The sequence below is a fragment of the Chrysochloris asiatica genome, unplaced genomic scaffold, assembly GCF_000296735.1.
Source record: "Chrysochloris asiatica unplaced genomic scaffold, ChrAsi1.0 scaffold00205, whole genome shotgun sequence".
NCBI classification, from domain to species: Eukaryota; Metazoa; Chordata; class Mammalia; order Afrosoricida; family Chrysochloridae; genus Chrysochloris; species Chrysochloris asiatica.
The window spans coordinates 1917525-1934593 of record NW_006408723.1 but is presented as its reverse complement, the minus strand read 5'-3'; the positions used below and the strand labels follow the sequence as shown (position 1 = coordinate 1934593).

At 39.5% G+C, this 17069-nt stretch overlaps 1 protein-coding gene across 1 annotated transcript in view; it reads left to right on the top strand.

The window, feature by feature from the left end:
• SHC3 (SHC (Src homology 2 domain containing) transforming protein 3) overlaps window positions 1–17069 on the top strand; it is a 460599-nt gene that overhangs the window by 73489 nt on the left and 370041 nt on the right. The window lies entirely within an intron of this gene.

Genomic DNA, 17069 nt, shown 5'->3' with positions numbered 1-17069 from the left:
ACAACAACAACAACAACAACATAATTTTACTGGAGTCCTGGTGTGGCACCGTAGGATAATATGCTGGACCACAAGGTCAGTTTGAGCTGCAAGCTCAGCAGTTCAAATCCACCAGCAACTCCTTGGAAATCCTATACAGGGTCACCATGACTCAGAACTGAGTCAAAGGCACTTAACAGTTTTACTTAACAGCACTTGACAACAACAACATATTTTGCCTTTGCAGTCCTGGTGTGGTTTTATAGAATTAGCACTGGACCACAAGGTCTATGGTTCAGAACCACCAGCTGCTTCTCGGAAACCCTATGTAGGTTCACTATGAGTTGGAACCAACTCGATGGAACTTAACAACAACAATATTTTATCTCCTGTTTTAATGACTATGCAAAGGCTTTAGACTCTGAGGATCATGATAAGCTATGGATAACATTGCAAAGAATGGATATTCCAGAATACTTGATTGTGCTCTTATGAAACTTGTACATAGACCTAGAGGCAGTCTGCTTTTTAAAATTGCAGCAATGTATATACAACAAAATATTTGCCACTACAACCATTTTTACATGTACAAGCCAGTCACTCCAACCATATTCCACATGTTGTACAACCATTACTATTTCCAAATCTTCTTTTCTCTCTCGCCTTTCTTTTCATTTCTCCACCCTTCTTCCGTTTTCCTTTTTTATTTACAGGACAGTTCGGAAAGGTTTGTCCTAATGAGAAGCTTATACATTGTTTCCCTTCTAGTACATGAAATAAAAAAAAGATACAACAACAACGCCTTATCTATTACAGCTCAATTATTTTCCATATTTCTTAGGTAACTATTTTAAAAAGATTTTATTTATAATAAATACTTATCACCAAAAAACTCAATGGTTCAGAAATATGTGAAATAAATTATAAGTCTCTTCTTCCCCTCAGTACAGTCTCTGGGGCACTTCTGGTATGTATCTTGCCACATTCTTTTTTTAGGTATACAACTCATCTACTCTCTCACACATATGGACACATGTTTGTACTCTCACATACACTATCATACATTCATGCATACTCACACATATTAATACAGACACATTTACACTTTTGGACATATACTTACACACACTCATATACACTCATGTTCTTACATAAACTCACATGCATGTCCTCACACAATCATAGTTCTCTTAAAGACACACAGATACTTACACACACTTACACTCTTTCAAACACATTCACGTAGAGAAGCATCAGTGCAATTTGACTATGCAGAGAAACCATGAAGAAAAAGATTCTTATTATTTAAAATTAAAGACAATATTGCTTATTCTTTGCCCTTCTCTTTATAACCTCTTGTGTATGCATTTAATTATGATTTACCCAGCTATTTCTCAGGTTCATGGCATTTCAAGCCATCTTTGTCTTTCTTTAGGTAAACTTTGTTGTGGATGGATTCCCATTGTGACAAAACTCAGGCTCTCTCTCAGAGAATAACAACTGAGGTACAAGAGCTGAGCCTAATTGCCACTTTGAGTCCCAGATGAAAGTCTAAGAGTATAGTAGTGCCTACCTCTGGCTTGAAGAATGAGGGTCATAGTATGCATTTTTGTTTCTGTTTTTTTTTTTTTTTACTTTTTATTGTGTATTGGGTGAAGGTTTACAGAGCAGATCAGTTTTCTATTCAACAATTCATACATAGTTAGTTGCATCTCATTGATTGTAATTACCACATCATAATATCAGTTATCCCACTCATTTTCTATATTTTCTATTCCCATTGCTCTGTCTTTTCTAACGCCTCTGAACTTTGTCCTTGAGTAAGTTCTACCCACCCCCCCCTTTTTTTCCCTCAATTTGTTGATTATTCTAAGGTGTGCATACCTTTCTAGTATTAATGTTCTCCTTATAGATTTGTCTATTGTTTGACTGAAAACTGAGCCATAGGTATGTGTCCATTTATAAACCTGAAGGCAGACTATAGGCTCCGGGGTTCCACCAGTCTCTATGTGGCCAGTAAGTCTTGTCTTTTTTTATGATTTTGTTCTATTTTTTCTCCTATTCTATCCAGGACCTTCTAATTGTGATCCCTTTCAACTGGTAGTGGTAGCCAGGCACCATCTAGTTCTTCTGGTCTCAGGGTCATGGAGAATGATGTTTATGTGCTTCTCAGTCCAGTGCTGATGCTACAATGCCATACCAGGGCTCTGTTTGCTCTATGTTGTTGTTGTTAAGTGCTGTCGAATGGATTCCTACTCATAACAACCCTGTATAGGATTTCCAAAGAGTGGCTGGTGAGTTTGAACCACTGATCATGGTGTTCAAACAGAACTTATGGTCAAGTGCTTATCCTATAGCGCCATGTACTCCATTTACTCCACTGCTGTTGTGTTGTTAAATGCTGTTGAGTCAGTTCTGACTTATAGGAACCCTGTATAAGGTTTTCAAGAGGCAGCTGGTGAGTTTGAACCACCGACCTTGTGGTTCAAACTGACCTTGCAGTCCAGGGCATTAACCCATAGCACCACACCAGGACTGTTGTTGTTGCTAAATGCCATCGAGTTGGTTCCCACCCACAGAAAACCAGTGTAGGGTTTCCAATGAGCAGCTTGTGAGCTCGAACCTCCAACCTTGTGGTTCAAATAGACTTTGTAGTCCAGCACAGTAACCCACAGCACCACACCAGGACTTCCACCAGGACTTGTTGTTGTTAAGTGCTGTTGAGTCAGTTCCAACCCATAGTGACCCTGTATAGGGTTTCCAAAGAGTGGCAGGTAAGCTTGAACCATAGACCTTGCGGTTCAAACTGACTTTGCAGTCCAACACATTAACCCACAGCGCCACGCACCAGGACTAGAGAATGATATATCCATGACTAAGACTCCTGGTGTGGTGCTGTAGGATCAGCATTGGACTGGGAACCATAAAGTTGGTGATTGAAACACACTAGCTGCTCCTTGGAAACCCTAAGGAGGGTCGCTAAGAGTGGGAACCGACTCTAAGACACTTAACAACAATCTCTCAAGTCTCTTGGCTTCCTGCCTTTTTAAAATTCTGTTTTCAGTCTGCTCTTACTCAAAAGTTGCAGAGGAACTTGTTTGTCAAGACTCTTTTTTACAAATTAATGGCTTTTGCCTTAGTGCTGTTGGCTCTTTTATTATGTTTGAAGGAGCAGTATTTTTCATTTATGTTCCTCTTGCTTCTGATGAATTTGTGTCTTCTTTCAGCCTCTTTGTATGCAACAGCTTTTCTCTGATAGTTCCCTGCTTGCTTATACACCCCCATAATTTCTTTGAATTCTTCAGTGTATTCATCAGTGACATTCTCATTGCCGTTAACAGTAAAGCTGTCTCTTCCTCTGGATATTTCTGCTCTTAACATTTCTCATTCAGAAAGTTAATTTTATTGTGTGCCCTTGAGTTATTATTTTTAATAACATTCACATACTCCTTAACTTTCCAAAGAAAGCCTTCAGAAACTTGCTTGGGATTAGTTTGCTTGAATATCATGAATCTGGATGTTCATGAAGTCAGTCTACCTACTTTGTCCCACCAGTTTCATATGATTAAGAATATTTTAACTGGGAGCCATGTATTCAGGGCTTATTGTGGGTAATAGGAAGGCCCAGGAAGCCAGATCTCTTAAGTTTCTCAAGGCATTCTAGAGCTTGAAGAAATAAACACATGGAAACAGTCACCATTTTTTAGTGACATGTGAACTGTACCGGAGTCCTCAGCTACATGTATTAAGATGCCTTGATGACTGTGAGAAACATTGTCCATACTGACAACCACTCAAGTAATCCATTCTAATTATTTTAGTGAGAGAGAGGTTTTCTTTATTTGATCTTGCAAAATTGGGCGCCCAACCTAGTAGACACAGACAGATGCCAGGCATAGCCAGCTCCCAGTTTTATTCCCCTGTTCCTAAAAAGCCCCTCCTCCAGTTCTCCTTCCACTGGGTATTACAAGGTCACATTCTCCTCACAAGGTCACCTATAAGTCCTTACTGGGAGAATTCTCATTTAAAGTTACTTTCCCCCTTTTCCCATGAACTTCCCCTATTTCCTTGATGGTTATATTCTACTTCCTAGCCAGTCAAACTAGTTCTTCACCTCCTTTTGCTATCCTAGCCTGCTACCCCCAAGACTGTCGGGGACCTGCCTCGACATAGGGGTTCGGTTCACGAGGAGGAGATACCTGACGGCGATAAATATATAGCAAGAATACACAGAAAGAGACAAAGAGAGAGACAATGAGGCACCCCAAAGCCAGGGTGGATACATCACTGGTGGGCAGGCTTGGGACTACAGGCATCGTGGCCTCTGCAGGCAGCAACTCACTGCCCTGCAATCTTTACTGCATGCCTTCCAACCCGTAATGCACTGCAATCTTTACTGCATGCCTTCCAACCCGTAATGCACTGCAATCTTTATTGCATGCCTTCCAACCCGTAATGCACTGCAATCTTTATTGCATGCCTTCCAACCCGTAATGCACACCTGGGGAGGGAGGCCCGGGCCTCTGTTTTATTTAGGGGAGGAGCTTCACACCAAGCTGGGAGGGACTTAGGCAAGGTACAGCTAACATCAGTATTTTTCCAGACATTCAGGTAACTTTACATCATACTTCGCTGGTTCGAGTCCCAGGCCAGCAACTTGGATTCTCAGGCTCAATTAACATATCTATAGCCTCTGAGCTCAGGTGGGAGAAGGTGAGAGGTAAGGACAAAAGCTTGGGCGGAGTCCCGCTGTTCTGCAGGAGGACTGGAGATGCCCAGGTGAATGGGCTGCACCTGGAAAAGGATTAGGGAGGATGGGTTTTTTGTCTATAGAACAAAGAACCGAGAAGTAGCTAAGATATTTTTAGTTAATCCTTTTGGGGAAGGGTTTGCCTTTGCACTTTTTGTTTTCGGCTTTAGGAAAATATCACATTTATCTGTGGATTATCAAAGGCTCCGTGTATTAATTTAATACATGTAACTGAATATTAAGATGAAAGCAATTTGCCATTAACTGCCAGTGGCCTCATTTGTTACACTCGGGCCTATAGGGCCTCGAACCTCTGACCAGTCTTACACGGTCCGCAACACAAGACTTCCCTTAATTCTGAAGATGGACCATGCCTACAAGAGTTATTTCTCACAATGACTCCTGTAATTACACAGGAGCCAGTATCATACATTCTCTTAACCTCCTCTGGCATTACTATCAATTTGACTCTAACTCATGGCAACTCTATGTGTGCTCCAGAGTGTTCAATGACTGCTTTTCTGGAAATAGGTAGCCAGGGTGCTTTTCCAAGGTGCTTCGGGGTGAATTTGACCTTAAACATTTTGATTAGTAGCCAACTGTATTAACTATTTGCATCAGCCAAGGACTTCAACTGAAGAAAAAGAACAAAGAAAGGCAGACGAATAATAATATATAAAGTATCTTGAGTCACAGTATGCCAGAAGCTATGTGATACACTTTACAGGAGGTAGATGTCATCATCCCAGGGCTCATTTAAGGGAATTGAGCTCCAAGGAGATTTAATTAAATAACAACAAAACCTGACTAAAAAAAAAAAATTAACGTTATAATGGTTAAATGAGAAGTACCAAGATTTGAACTTAGGGTAATGTCTGGACTGTTCACTGCAAGACTGACAATTCAAACCCACCAACTTCTCTGAGGCAGAACGAGGAGACCTGCTCCTGTAAAGATTTGCAGCCTAGGAAACCCTACACAGGGTTATTATGACTTGATGGTAGTAAGTTTTGTTTTTAGGTGAGAGCCTGGATACAGCACTGATGAGAGAGAGAAGATTTAAAATGTAAATCAGTCTCTAAGCACACAAATCTCCAACTTGATTTGGCACACAAATCTTGAACTTGGAGGGATTGCAGAAGATTTAGGGTAGGGCTTAAGAATTTGCATTTCTATCAAGTTTCCTGGTGATGCTGATGCTTCTAAGTACTAAATTCTGAGAACCACTGTCCCAGACTAAAAGGTCATATGTTTGGTGTTCAATGGTTCCCTTTTATGATTTTCAGAAATTTATTTTTGGTCCATGCTTTGTCATATTTCTGTGTCTTCTTCATGGGATAGTTTTTCCTAGGCACAAATAGACAGCAGTAAGGTCTTTGATGATGATGTGTTATTGTTGTTAGTTGCCAAGTAGTCTCTGAATCCTGGCAGCCTGAGGTACAACAGAATGAACATTGCCTGGTTCTGGCTCCATCTTCACGACTGTTGGTATGTTTAAGCCCATTGTTGCAGCTGTTATCAGTCCATTTCATTAGGATTTCCCTAGTTATCGCTGACTCTTCCTCTTTGTTTCCAACCTTCATATTCTAATTCCTAGTAATTATCAATACATGTTGATTGCTGTTTTGATCAATTTCAGAATGAAGAAGTTGGTAGAATTCTTCAATTTCGTTATTACTGGTTTTAGTAGTTGGTGTATAAATTTGAATAATAGTGGTATTAACTGGTCTTCCTTGTAGGTATGTGGGTATTATCCTATCATAGACAGCATTGCCTTTCAACATAGATCTTGAAATGTTCTTTTTGATGATGAATGCTATGCCTGTCAGTTTGTCATACTGTGATGGTTTTTGTGTGGCTATGATGCTGGAAGCTATGCTACAACTATTTTAAATATTTGAATATTTGAATTTGTCATTCCCACACATTAAACCATGATTGTCAGATTCAAACTGGCCAGTACTAGTCCATTCCAGGTCACCAATTCCTAGGATATCAATCTTTATACATTCCATTTCATTTTTGATAACTTTCAATTTTCCTGGATTCTTAGTACATTCCATGTTCATATTATGATGCATGTTTGCACCTGTTTCTCCACATCAGCAAATGAAGGTCCTGAAAGCTTTACTCCATTCACTTCATCACAGTCAACTCTACTTTGAAGAGGCAGCTTTTCCTCAGTCGTATTTTGAATGCCTTACAACTTGAGAGGCTCATCTTCCAATGCTATACTCTGATGCCATTCATAATGTTTTCATCTTTCAGCATATATCTGATGGTGTTCCACTGCTATTGATAAGGGTTTCAGTGGCTAAACACTCAGAAGTAGTCTGCCTCTCCCTCCTAGTCTGTCTTAATCTGGAAGTGCCACTGAAACCTGTCCACCACGGGTGACCCTGCTGGTATTTAAAATACCTGTGGCATAGCTTCCAGCATCACAGCAACACAAAAGCCACCACAATATGACAAACTGACCTATGAGTGGTGGAGTCTTAGGATAGAAATCTCCATTGGTAATCATCTTAATCACCTCTGGCCAGCAAAGTATGGTAACTAAAGGAACTGGGGGATGGAAAACCAGTTACCATTAGTTGTGTAACTCTCAGAAACTGTGTTTGACCTTGTCTCTCTTAGACGATAGATGATCCAGCAAAACTCTAGGACTGTTACTCTTTGGCTTTTCTGAGATCCCACACCCATCCCAATCAATCACTGCTTCCAGGGATGGAATTCAATGCCTGGTGCCCACCAGGGAAGTAACATACCTAAGAGACTCATCAGAGAGGGTAGGTGTGGCCTATCTCATTGATTCCACTTTACACCCCACTGGTATCATTAGAATGAGATCATTTATAAGAGGATCATTGAGGAGGGAACTTTCAGATTCCTTGTACCCATTGTCTTTGTGGTTCACATTATACCTGGGAGGTAATTGGAGTCACTGGCATTGTCACTTTTGATCAATTCTGCCTCATGGCATGAGGTTCAATTTTATTAAACATTTGTTGTTGCTGTTAAGTGTTGTCTAGTCACTTCTGATTTAGCGATCCTACATAGGGTTTCCAAAGGGCAGCTGGTGAGTTTGCACCACGCCAGCCTTGTGGTTGAAACCAACCTTGTGTTTCAAATCAACCTTGCCAGTGCTTTATCCCACAATGCTACACTAGGACTCCATATTGATTAAGCATAGTCTTGTTTTTTGGTGGGTACAGTGCTGGTTGTGTAATGGTTACAAACTGGGCTGCTACTCTCAAGGTCAGCAGTTAGAAACTACCAGAGGTTCCATGGGGGAAAGATGATGCTTTCTGCTCCTGTAAAGATTTACAGCCTTGGAAACCCTATGGAGAGTTGCTATGAGTCAGAACCAACTCCATGGCATTTAGCAATAACAACACGGTGCAGTGAATTATTTTATATTTCCTTTCTAGTCATGTCTTTTTTTTTTTCTTTTCAACTTTTTGTGAATTGAGTAAAGGTTCACAGAGAAGATCATCAGTTTTATATTCAACAAATCATATACTTTTCTTCATTACATGGTTGTAATCCCCTCCACATACCAACCGTAAACAGTATTTCCCTTATTCCTCCTTGGGTCTCCCACTACCTTTATCTTTCCTCTGCTAACCTCTTTCTTGTTTTAGATTGCCTGTCCTGTCACCCATGTTAATGTGTGTCTATCCTTTAGTCAGTGAATTTCGCTAGCGACACCCCCATAATCATAGTGTTTCCTTTATCAATAAAGCATTTAAAAAAGTGTTTTATTGTGAATTATTTGATAGTTTACATGGGAGAACATTAGCTTTACATTCATCCTATCATATATTGTTTCATTGCCATGGTAACAATCCCCTCCATGCATCATCAACCAACCAAAGGCTATACCCTACAAGCCTGCCCCTTGGTTGTCAGCACACAGCCCCTCTCCCTCTCTGGGTCTAGAGTTCCCAGCCGCTCCATCTCACCATGTCATCGTCTCTGCCTCCATCTCTGGCATCACTGTTTTCCTGGGTAGGATCCCACACTTCACTATTCTCCCTTGATGGTCCCGAGGGCACTCACTCCTGGACTGCAAAGTCAATCACTCCCCTCCTTTTGCTACAAAACGTCTACCTTTACATTTCCAACCCTCACAGTCAGTCCTGATAGCAATTATTCACTGTTGTGCCACATGAGTGCTATCTCCATCTCCTTTCATCAGACCCGCCCAGACAGATTGGATACTACTCAGTGGAGATTCTACCTTCCTCCATGCCCTCTGGATCTAGGCTCCCTCTTGAAAGCTTGTAAGCTAGTCACTTCTTGCCTTTGTAGTTCCCCCATTTTGTGTAGTCAGTGTTTAAATTGCCCATCCCTGTATACCCTGTGTATGGAGGGGGTAGGAATGATGCTGTATAAAGATTTGTTCCCTCTTTTGAGCTACTGCATCCATAGATGTAGGTCAAGTTCAACAAATTGTATAAGATTACTCTTTTTTCCTCTTCTCTCTTCTTCTAGTTGAGTTCTGATCATCTATCTAGCCATTGAAGTCAGGTCAAGTGGGTGTTATCTGCAACTGTGGGTGTTCTTGTGCATATACCCTCACTTCTTATCAACTGGACACTTCACTCTCCACTCTAGTCCTCTGTGACTATGTCACTGACTCTGGGCCCAAGAGTCCCCATGTCTTGCTATACTGCTGGCCACTAGGTCTCCACCTGGGTCTATTGAACGTGGTAGGACTTAGTTCGCAACTTCATTGTTGTTTTTCCCTCACTTCCCCTTATTGGTGACTAATGTGGTCACCAGTCACAGTCAAGAACGCATTTTTAAATAAACTTTTTACAATATTTGCCCTTTTGTGATAGACAAATTTCACTCAGTATAATGTCCTCCAGGTTCAACCACGTTGTGAGGTGTTTCACAGATTCATCATTATTCTTCAACATTTTGTAGCATTCAATTGTGGGTATGTACCAATGCTTATTTAAGCATTCTTCTTTTGATAAGCATTTAGGCTGTATCCATCTTTTTGATATGTTTCTTGTAAATAGCATATGAAAGAATCCTGTTTTCTTATCCATTCTACTCTATGTCTCTTGACTGGTACATTAAATCAGTTTACATTTAGTGTAATTATTAAAAGGTATGAATTGATTGCTGTCATTTTTATGTTGTTGTTTGTGTGTGTATGTGTGCTGCTTTTGGATTCTTTGTTTCACATAATTTTCTGTACTGTGTTCATTTTGTTTGTGGGTTTTCCTTTGCCCTTTCAATGTATTGCCCATTTCTGAAATCTTGATGTAAATCTTCTGGATTTCTGATTGCTGGCTTTATATTCTTTGAAAATTTGCATTTATTTTATCTGTTTGTTTTTGTAGCTTTTTCCTGAATTGTTTTTAAAGATTTTTTTTTTTTTTTTGTGTGTGTGTGTGTGTGTGTTCTACTTGCTTTTCCTGATGAGTCTGAGTAAGTGAAGGTGGGGGCTAATGGTGATTGGATTATAGTTCTGTTGTGAGTGATTGTTAATAGGATCAATTGTGGTTGTAAAAGTTTGGCAATCTAATGATGGTCTTGGTCAATTTTGCCATCCTGCTGGGTATAAAATGAGGCATCTTAGTGATGTGAGTGGGTGTTGTGCTTCTTCACTTGACTAATCAAACTTGCCTCCCTTGACCTCTGGTTCTTGGAACTTGAGTCAGCAGCCTGACCTGATTTGCCAGCCTGTGAGTCAACAGCTTGATCAGGCATGGATGAGGAGAATCCTCCAGACTGACGTCTGAACTGCACATTTGAGTCTTGCCAGCCTCCACTGTCGTGTGAGCCAATTTTTGAAGGGCTGTGAGTTCTGTGAGAAGTTGCAGTCAATTGCGGATCGCTGGGACATGGAAGAGAGAGAATACTGAGGCGAGGAATGTGGTTGATATCAGGGATTATGGGGTAGCATAGCATTTTATTTGCTCTCATAAAGATTTATAGTCTCAGAAACCCTAAGGAGTAGTTTCACTCATCATAGAGGGTCGTTATGTGTCAGAATTGAATTGATGTCAATTCTGGATTTTTATGGATTTAGAGCACTTTAGAAAAGTTTGGTTGTCTTTCTTTAACCTTCAGCTCATAGAGCCCACCCTCATACTCATCCCTCTAAAAGAAATAAATCATTCTTGTAGTGGGAAGTATTTTCAAAAATTTGTAATTGTACAAGTATTAAATGTACACATTTTTTGTTGTAAAATATTTAAGACACAAAAGGCATTTTTCCACACGGTTAAATACTCTTTCACTTACTCCCTATGGCTCCATCTTAGTTTTCTGTCTGTGCCCTTCTAGACTATGAGAGCATGTTCTCAAAGGTGGCTCCAATGAACCAAGTCTCCTTTTCTTCATATCTTTGTGAAGTCCCTTTCCCTTAAATGGAGATTTTCTTAACCAAGAAAATGTAATTTTCTTAACCAAGAAAATGAGGTGGAAATCACAGTGCTTCTTAAAGACTCTAAGATTGCATCATTTATAAAATGACTACACTAGGACTCATAGTTTGGGTATGCCATAATTGTTTAATTATTTGATTTTTGATAAACATTTTTTTGTGTGGGTTTCAAATTTTCACACTTTATAGGCCTTGGAGGAATGAATATCTTTGCAAATACAATTTCATGCGCTTGTGGGAATGTTTTCCTACAAAGAGGAGTCTAGAAATAAAATTATTTGGTCAAATGGCAATCATATTTTTAATATTCATTGGTACTTCTAAATAGTCTTTCAAAAAGGTTTCACCAATTTACACTACCCCCAAAATTATGTGAAGGCCAATTTTCCTGCATCACCTAACTTGACAATTCCAATGGGAGACCAATTTTATCACTTTCTGGTGTTAATTTTAATTTCTCTGATTACTAATCTTTTCAAATGCATTTTGGTCAGTTACCTTTCTTCCTCTGTGATTTCCTTGTTCATGTATTGTACTCATTTTTTTAAAACTCTTTGAGACACTGCATAGGCATTTTTTTTTTTTTTTTTGGTCTGTTAAAATAATTTAAATTATCTCAGTCCTTCAATTGTTTTTAATGGTTTTATGTCATTTTTTGATATACAATAATTATTTCCATGAGTTCATTAAAGCCTTTGAGTTTGGGGTTTTGTTGTTAAATATAGTATTCTCTATTTTTATAATGCTTTTATAATTTAGTTTACTAACTTTTGAACTTTAATTCTTTGTGGATTTATTTTTTCACATGGGATAAACAGATCAGGGTGGTAGCATGTTGGAGGATGTATGCCATTTAGTATGGTGGGGCATACACCATACACCATCATATCAGATCACCTGGGTCCTGGGCAGGGATGTCTCAATGTATATATTTCCCCTCTCATGTATAACTAAATACATCATCACATTTATTGGTCACTCCTATTTTTTTCATTGATTCCCATTGTTGTTGTTGTTGTTAAGTGCCGTCGAGTCGGTTTCGACCCATAGCGACCCTGAATAGGGTTTCCGAGGCTGTAAATCTTTACGGGAGCAGAAAGCCTCATCTTTCTCCCACGGAGCAGCTGGTAGTTTCGAACTGCTGACCTTCCGGATCGCAGCCCGATTCGTAACCACTACGCTACCGTATTTTCTGGACTCTAGCAACAATACTTAACAACAACAAACAACAACAACAATAACAGACTCTTGGTGTGGTGCTATAGGATCAGCACTGGACTGTGAACCACTAGGTCAGCAGTTTAAATCCACCAGCTGCTTCTCAGAAATCCTATATGGATGGGGTTGCTATGAGTCAGAACCAACTCAACAGCACTTAAAAACAATAATAGCAACAAATTCTAATCCCTTTCCTCATTTGTCTATTCTAACTTGAACAGCACATACGTTTAATACATTTCTTGCTGTTTTTGGAGTCTGTGGATAGTGCAAATGGTTAATGTGCTCAACTGAAAACTGAAAGGTAGGAGATTCAAATCCACCCACAAGTGCCTTGGAAGAAAGGCCTGGCCATCTACTTCTGAAAAATCAGTCACTAAAAACTCTATGCAACATAGTTCTTTTCTGATATACTTGGAGTTGCCATGAGTTGGAGAAAACACTACGGCAACAGGTTTTTTTGTTTGTTGTTATTGTCAGTTTTATCTGTTTTTCACAACTTTTTTTTGTGTTCAGAAGGATAAATTGAGAAAAGATTGAAGACATCAAAGATTTCATTTTGCTTGGATCCACTATCAACACTCATGGAAGCAGCAGCCAAGAAATCAAACAATATATTGCATTAGGCAAATCTGCTGCACAAGACCTCTTTAAAGTGTTCAAGAGCAAAGATATCAGTTTGAGGACTAAGGTGTGCCTGACCCAAGCCATTGTATTTTTAATAGCCTCATATACATGTGAAAATTGGACAATGAATAAGGAAGACTGTAGAATTGATGCATTTGAGTTATAGTGTTGGAGAAGAATATTTAGGGTACCATGGACTCAGTGAAGAATAAGCAAATCTGTGTTGGAAGAAGTACAGTCAGAATGTTCCTTGTAGGCAAGAATACTGAGACTTCATCTCTCATACTTTAGACATTTTATCAGGAGTCACCAGTTCCTGGAGAAGGACATTATGCTTGATAAAGTGGAGGGTCAGTGAAAAAGAGGAAGATCTTGAATGAGATGAATTGACACCATGGCAGTAGCAATGGGCTTAAAATGTAGCAATGATTGTGAAGCTGGCGTTGAACAGGGCAATGTTTCCTTCTGTAGTGCATAGGATCGCTATGAGTTGGAATCGACTTGATGGCACTTAAAACAATAATAACAAAACCAAAGCAATCTACAGATAAAATGCTATCCCAACCCAGATTCAGTATCATTCATTTTTTTTAAAGGTTTTTATTGTTGTTTGAGTGAAAGTTTACAGGGCAGGTCATCAGTTTTACATTAAACAAATCATACACCTTGTTTCATTACAATGATTATAATCAACTCCACGTACCATCAGTTAACAGTATTTTTCTCTATTCACTTTAGCTTTAAAAAAACTTTTTTTTTTTTTTTTTAAAACACTCAGGCCTGTATAATAATTTACACCACCAAAGAGCACATTCTGAAAATCTATCTCCTGGTTGCCATCTCATAGTCCCTCTCTTCCCATGAATCTAGAGTCCTCAGCTGCTCCCTCTCTCCATGTCCCCATCTCTGCCTCCATTTCTAGTATTGCTGCTTCTCAGGATAAGGTCTCTTTTTCTGCTTGTGCTCTTCTCCTTTGATGGTCCTAGGGTCCTTTGCTTCTGGACTGTAAGATTAACTACTCCCCTGTTTTTGTTACAAAACTTCTACCTTTACAATCGTGACAGTTGCAATTAGTCATGATAACAATTACTCACTACTGAATCATAAGACTCTTATCCCCATCTCTTTTAACCAGACTCATCTAGACAAGATGAAAACTATTCAGTGGGGACTCTTTCTTACCCCCCACACTATTACACTAAACTCCCTCTTGAAACCTTGCAAGCCAGTCACTTTGTGCCTTTATCGCTTCCTCATTTTAGGTAGCGAATGTCTAAATTACCTATCCCTATCTACCCTGTATACGGCGGTTATAGCATTGATACTTGATGTGAAGACGCCTTCCCTCTCTGTTGGTATTTAGAGTTACTACCTCCATGAGTATAGGTCAAGTTCATTAAATTGTTCATCATTAAATTGTTCCTTCATTAACATTTTTTTTGTTCTTTTTTTTTTTTTTTTAAATTCATTCTTCCTCTAGTCGAGTTTTGATTATCAAGCCATTGAGGCTAGGTCAAAAGGGTACTGTCTGTAATTTTGGGTATTCTTGTGTTCCTCCTCTCACTTCATATTAGCTGGATGCTTCACTCTCAGGTCTAGCCCTCTGTGGCTATGTCCTTGTCCATGGGTTCAGGTGTTTCCAGGTCTCACCACACTTTGGACTGACCAGCCTTTCCTCTTCTCTCTCTCATCTCCAGGTCAACAGGAGTAGAAAGTCAGTAGAACATGGTTGAACTCAGCCTATATCTTTATTGCTGCCTTTTCCCCTCTTCCACTCACCTGTAGACCAATGTGGTCATCAGCAAGTTTAAATGCCTGCTCATGTGCTCCCTTTGAGTTTCAGTCTTAGAGGGGGCTTTGTCCTGAAGGAACTTGATTGCTTGCCTTGAAGGCTTCCTGGTAAACAACTTGTAGTAGCCAGTCATACTGCATTTTTGTTTTGGGTTTTTCCTGATGATCTTTCTTTGAAGATGTATCTTCTGTCACTCTAGCTATTCCAGGTTGGTCTGCTTGTCCTTGCTAGTGGGAATGTCCCATCTTATAAGGTTCTGGATGGGGCTCAGGATTCCACCTAAGATCTTATATACTGCAAAGGCTTTGCAAGAAGCCTATTTCACTGGGCAAGTTCCAGAACCCCTTTTAGGTATTCCAATCAGTTATAGGCTGAAGACGGGCTTACAAGCTTTCTGTAATAATGTTTCCCGACATTCCCTTCTATCCCACTCAAGTGTCTATTTTGCAATAGTAGTCAAGGGAAACCAATAGACATAAGACAGTCAAGCATCTTAGTATTATTTCCCCTCGTCAAAATATGCCTTGATCCCTGTATCACAGAGCCCTGTTTTTCCAAGGTTGAACATGCATCACTATTTACCTCTGTCCCATTTAGCCCATGCAAACCTATCTCAGCATTACCCTATCTACCTTGTTCTTCAATCCCTCCCCCTTCTTGTGTACTGTCTTCCCCAACACCCGAACTATGATGTGTCTCCCCTACCTTGCGCTCTATGATAGCCTCCCTCCACCTCCCCGAAGTCCCCTACTCTAACCCCACCGGCAACCAACAAAGAAATTTTTTTTTTTTCTTTTTAGTATGGGTATCTTTTCTTAAACTTTTACAATAATGGTCTTATGCAATATTTGTCCTTTTGTGACTGACTAATTTCACTCAGTGTTATGTCCTCAAGGTTCATCCATGTTATACGGTGGCTTGCAGCTTTCTTGTTATTTTTTAAGGCAGCATAATATTCCGTTGTGTGTATGTACCAAAATTTATTTATCCATTCTTCCATTGATGGACACTTAAGCTGTCTCCATCTTTTTGATATTGTGAATAGTGCTGCTACTTAACATTGACATGCATATATCTACTCATGCTATGGCTCGTATTTCTTGGGAATATATACCAAGTAGAGGAATTGCTGGATCATATGGTATTTCTGTTTCCAATTTTCTGAGGAAGCATATACTGTTTGACAGAGTGGCTGGACCATTTTGCATTACCACCAGCAATAAGGAGAGTCCCAGTCTCTCCACATCCTTGCCAGCATTTATTATCGTCTGCATTTTTGAACTTCATTGTTATTGCTGGTGTGAGATGATATCTCATTGTTGTTTCTATTTGCATCTCTCTAATGGCTAATGATCGTGAACATTTCTTCATATGTTTGTTGGCTGCCCAAAGCTCCTACTTGGTGAAGTGTCTGTTCATGTCCTGTGCCCATTTTTAAATTGGGTTATTTGTCTTTTTCTTGTAGAGATGTTGTTTTCTAGAGATTTTAGAAATTAGTCCCTTGTCTGATATGTTATTGCAAAAGATTTTTTCCTATTCTGTGGGCTCCCTTTTGGTGAAATCCCTTGATGCACATAAGTTTCTAATTTTTAGAATGTCCTAATCATTTATTTTGTCTGTTTTAGTTTGCATGATTTTCACAATGTTTTGTAGTCTGTGTGTGCCGAGGATTAGAGCCCTTAAATTTGTCCATATATATATATATATTTGATGACCTTTATAATTCTGGTATTCACATTTAGGTGTTTAATCCATGTTCTTTGTATATGGAGTGAGGTAAAGGTCTTGTTTCAATCTTTTGCATATCACTTTCCAGTTCTGCCCCCACCATCTGTTGAAGAAACTATGTCTTTCACACTCAATGTACTTTGACTCTTTGTCACAGATCAATTGGCTGTACGTGGATGGGTTAATTTCTGGATTCTTAATTCTGTTCCATTGATCCATGTAGCTTTCATTGTACCAGTACCAGGCTGTTTTTTCTTTTCTTAAATGTTTTATTGTGAATTATGTGATAGTTTATATGGGAGAACATTAATTTTACATTCATTCTATTGTATATAGTCTCATTGCCATGGCTACAATTCCCTCCATGCATCATCACCCAACCAAAGGGTATAACCTGCAATCCTACCCCTGTACTCCCCAGGTCTTCAGCACACAGTCGCTCTCCCTCTCTGGATCTAAAGTCTCCAGCTGCTCAATCGTTCCACGTCATCATCTCTGCCTCCATTTTAGGCATCACTGCTTCTCTGGGTAGGGTCCTGCTCTCCACTCTTCTCCCTTGATGGTCC